The sequence below is a fragment of the Mirounga leonina genome, unplaced genomic scaffold (assembly GCF_011800145.1).
Source record: "Mirounga leonina isolate KUSES-001 unplaced genomic scaffold, KU_Mleo_1.0 Mir_115, whole genome shotgun sequence".
Lineage (NCBI taxonomy): Eukaryota > Metazoa > Chordata > Mammalia > Carnivora > Phocidae > Mirounga > Mirounga leonina.
In genome coordinates this window covers 91757498-91762209 of record NW_023270268.1, presented here as the reverse complement: position 1 = coordinate 91762209, position 4712 = coordinate 91757498, and the positions used below count along the sequence as shown (strand labels likewise).

Genomic DNA, 4712 nt, shown 5'->3' with positions numbered 1-4712 from the left:
CTGAACAAAAGAAAAGACATTTAAATATCAGTTTACTATTTCTAAATTAGGCAATGTAACAAAACAACAGAAAAACTGAATGAGTAGGCCTCCTGAAACCAGATTTTCAAATAAATGCTCCCCCAGTGTCTATTACCTACTTTATTCTAAGGAAAGGCCTAGTCAGACTCTAATGGGTTAGAAGCCTAAGTTTTGATCTAAGCTTTGTTCAGCGTTAGGTAAGTCACAATTTGTGTCTTTTGTCAGTCAACTTGTGTCATATGAATGATATTACAATCAGGTAGAAGTTAACAAGAAATGCCTAACGTATGCATTTCCAACTCATATGTAGTATTTCACAGTAAACCACTGGAAATACAGGAGAATCAGCACTGTCCAAAATGTTAGGTTTGTTACCAAGGGATCTGGGTTCTGAGATTACATGTGCCACATGTTATCTGACTGTAACTGAGGCATTAAACCTCTGAGTTTGTTTCTTCAAAAGTATTCCTTGTCCTACAGAGGTTGTTGTGAGGACTGACAAGATGGACAAAAATACACCAGTTGGCCTTTAACTCTTTTAAAAGTAAAACTGTTCAAGTGGTAACTCCATATATTAGAGTGAAAATATCAGAAGGAGCTATAGTGGATGCCCCCTACAGAAAAACTGGTATGAAATCATTTAGAAATTACTGAAACTGCGGGACTAAAAGACAAGTAACAGATGAAGACACTCGCCGAAAGGAGGGTCCGCCCGTATGTACGCCAAAACCTGCTTCCTAAACAAAACTTAAAGACTGAAAAATGGCATCCGGGAAAAACCCTGGTTTTCAAATGTTACTGCAGAATGATCCAATGTTCCCTATTCCTAACAGCCTTTGGCGGTAGACTAAAAAATGCCAGGTGAGACAAAACATTCAAACCGTTGGATGTAGGGCCTGCTGGTTCTTGCTCAATTAACGAGGGAAATAAAAGTGTGGAGCAAAAAATTGGGATAGAAGAGGCGAGAGGATGAGGTGGGGAAGGCGGATGACAAGAGACCACAAACTTCAACAGGCTGGCCCCTAAAAGGGGACAAACGACAAAGCGGTTCCCGCGGCGCAACCCGAAGACCTGAAGCAGGCCGGGACAATCACACAGCGAGGAGGCTCGATAATACTCACGCATGGAGGAGGCCCAGCCGGTGTGGCGGGATCCTTAGGAGAAGGTGGCGGCTTTACAGACTGGACCCCAGGCAAGAGAATTCCCTCCCTGCGTTGAAGCGCTCCAAACCAGCTGGTTGTCTGCAGGCCGTCCCCGCCCGGAAAGTCGAGAAAAGGTGTCCAGGCTTCGGGCTGCCAGCCCCCGCCCCAGCCCCAGGTCAGTACCAGAGTCAGAGCCAGAGCTAAAGTTAAAGGCAGAGCCCGGCCGGGTCAGCACTCATCCGCAGCCTCCATTACCGCGGAGCTGAGGAGACGTGGCAGCGCACGGAGATGACGTCAGTTCCGCGACTGCCGGGCGCTCCAGCCTCAAGCTGGCGTCCGGAACTACACACTCGGTTTGGGAGAGGGCTCCCCACCCCCTCCCGCATGCACCTGCGCAGTGGGACTCGCCTGCTCTGTTGGTTCATGGTCCCGCCTTCCCCGCCAGCGCTGGCCAACGTATTTCCTCGCTGGTCGTCTAAGATGCCCTGGCACCATGCTGGCGCTTCTTTGCTATCTCATGGACTCCCCTTAACAACCACGTACAAATTATCGCCCCAGTTTTACAGATAGGGGAGGTTGGGAGACGTCGCCTACGGCCATGTCACTGCTGGGTAAAGGAGTTCAAGTCGTGATGTCATGCTTTAGCATCCAGTCGTGCGCCTATTATATGTAAAGGACTGGATGGATGCTGGAGTTAAACAAGTGAATACCACAGTTTGCTCAGTCTATTGAAAGAGACGAGACACCAGGAAAACACAGTAATTACAATATAGTAAATGCAACAAAAGTATGCCCAAGGTCCAGAGGTTAGCAAGCAATTCATTGTAATTTATTCAGTGTAATAAATTCTGTGGAATAGTGGTGGTGGCAATACCAAGAAAAACTTGTGAGCCTGGAGTTTAAAGCCAAGACTCCAAGAATGATTAGGCTGTTCGTGGGAGAATGGCATTCTAGTGAAGGAAGTGGCAGATAAAAAGGTAAAATGGTGGGAAACATCATGATGAATTCAGAAACTGCCAATAGTTTAGTATTAGAAGAACAGTAAAAGTGTCAAGAAGAGCATGTGTTTGAGATCTCTGGCTCCAGAGATTTTAAACACCTTGAGAGAATGCCCTTTGTATGTAGTATCACACAGTTATAGATTAGTTAACCTTTATGAGAGTTATTGCCGTGTACGACACTAGACTAGTACCTTTACACGTTTCATTTACATCTTATATTGCTTTGATACTATCATTGTTCCTATTTTACAGAGGACACAAGTTTTAAGAGAAGTTAAGTAACTTGTTGAAAATAACCCAGCTAATAAGTGGCAGAGCCAGAATTTGGAGCAGAATGACCAATATAAAAACTACGAAAGTTAGTAATATTCCAAATATTCTTAGTGCCCTAATGTACTACAGAACTTTCATTCATGAATATATAAAACCCAACATAGATCATTACGTATTTCCGTAATTTTGTACATTTATTTTCATATATGCTCTGCTAACTGCTTCCTAGCTTGCTACATTGAAACTCCTTTGCCACTTTTCTTTTGGCTCACCAGCGTCCTTCATTCATTCAGCAATTATTTATAATTGCTACTGTGTACCAGGCACTGTCTTACTGCACAAGACAGATATGTTCCTGATCTCCTGGAGTTTATATTCTAATGGGAAGATTTGATAAATAAAATAATTACACATTATAAGTGTTATGGAGACAAACGGGCTAAGGTAGAAAATAAGGGAGGTTTTGTTTTGAGGGGATATGAATATGAGGGAATAGTATTTCAGCAGAAACCTGAATGTTGGGAAGGAACCAGAGAGGCAAAGATGGGAGGGAAAAGATAGAAAACAAAATTTATGCAGAGATTCTATGTTGTGCAAGAGCTTGTTATGTTTGAGAAAAAACACAAAGCTCTATAGCTAGGTCATCGTGAGCAAAGGAAAATGTGGCATGAAATGAATTTGAAAACACAGGAAGAGCTTAAACATGGAAGATCTTTTAAACCAGAGTGTTTGCAATTTAAGTTAGTGGCTGGCATAGGACCCAGAAATCTGTGATTTTCATAGCTCCAGGATTCTGGCACTTATTTACATATGGGACCCACTGGAATAAACCACCTCATCTGTTAAGGAAATGAAACAATTATTGTTGGGGTTCACATGAAGCTCATTAATGTGTACAGGGCCCACTTATCTCCCAATCTCTTGATGTTCTTCCACATAGATAAACATTGTAAAGTCGCAGAAAATACTGATTTATTTTCATTTCAAAGACATAACACAAGGTGATTTCCATTTTCTTCTGATTACAGAAAACTTGAATTACAGAAAATAAAAACTCCTTTAATTATTAAGTTTTAAAAATTATTCTCGGCTATATTCATTTTAGACTAACTTTGAAGCCAAGGTTACTGTGGTGTTTGTCTATGTAACACACTGTTTTAGTTATGTGCTTTTGATGAACCATTCATTTTGAAGTACTGCACGCCTTCCAGAAGTAGAAGAAATGGATTTCAAGTTTTCATTTGGATTCCTGAAGAAGTCTTGTATAATATAGTGTTGACGATCCATTTTCTCTTCTTGCCTATGCACCCAAAGTGAGTGATATAACCCATTCCTAATTGATCAGCCTTATTTTATCTTTCACCATTCCTCAGTGTATATCCTAAACCTCCCCTACCATCAATCTATGCTCTACTCCCACTTTCTACAAATTATGTTTCCCCATTTTTAGTGTCTCCAGCACAATATTCCTTAATTGCAATATTTCATTTTCATTTCAGTAGACTCCTCCCACTCCTTTTCCAAATTTGCATCTCATCTTGATCTTTCTTTCTCTCCACATGAAGCAGCTAACTGATAGCAATTGCATACTGCCTTATGTTGTAAATAATCTCTGGGGAAGTATATTTGTCTTCCCACTAGTTCTAAACTCGAGGACACAGATCTCATCTCGTACTTTCATATATTTCCACAGAGCCTAGGAGGTTACCTTGCACATTTTAGACAGTGAGTAAATACTTGTATGATTACTATATATACCTATGTATAGCTATAAACCTATTCTGTCCAGTATAATGTTACCCACAGATTTTTCCCATGTCTATTTCACCTCAATTGTTATAAAATCCTATTATAAAGAGATTTGTGCTATATTATTTTCCACTTCTTGGTTTTTTTGTTTTGTTTTAAGATTTTATTTATTTATTTGACAGAAACACAGAGAGAGAGGGGGAGTAGGAGAGGGAGAATCAGGCTTCCCACAGAGCAGGGAGCCGGGTGCGGAGCTGGATCCCAGGACCCTGGGATCATGACCTGAGCGGAGGACAGACGCTTTAACAACTGAGCCACCCAGGCGCCCCACACCTCTTGGGTTCTTACAGTGCTGTATATATTCAGGTACTCAACAAATCTATATTATTTAATCTAATCTATCTTATTAATAAGAAGCAGTTTGATGTGCAAACAACTTCTAGCCTACGTTGTTCCACTAACTGTGGGCAAAAAACATCCTCTCTGATCTTCAGTTTTCTGGCCGCAGAGAATAAGGTGTTTTAAA

The 4712-nt window shown here is 41.3% G+C and overlaps 1 protein-coding gene across 1 annotated transcript in view; it reads right to left on the bottom strand.

Moving 5' to 3' along the window:
- TMEM39A (transmembrane protein 39A) overlaps positions 1–1453 on the bottom strand; it is a 31952-nt gene extending 30499 nt beyond the window's left edge. The window contains exon 1 of the mRNA XM_035000109.1: positions 1143–1453. The gene's annotated coding sequence lies outside the window, so the exon portion shown is untranslated. The remainder of the gene's footprint in view (positions 1–1142) is intronic.
- Between the last annotated feature and the right edge of the window lie 3259 nt (positions 1454–4712).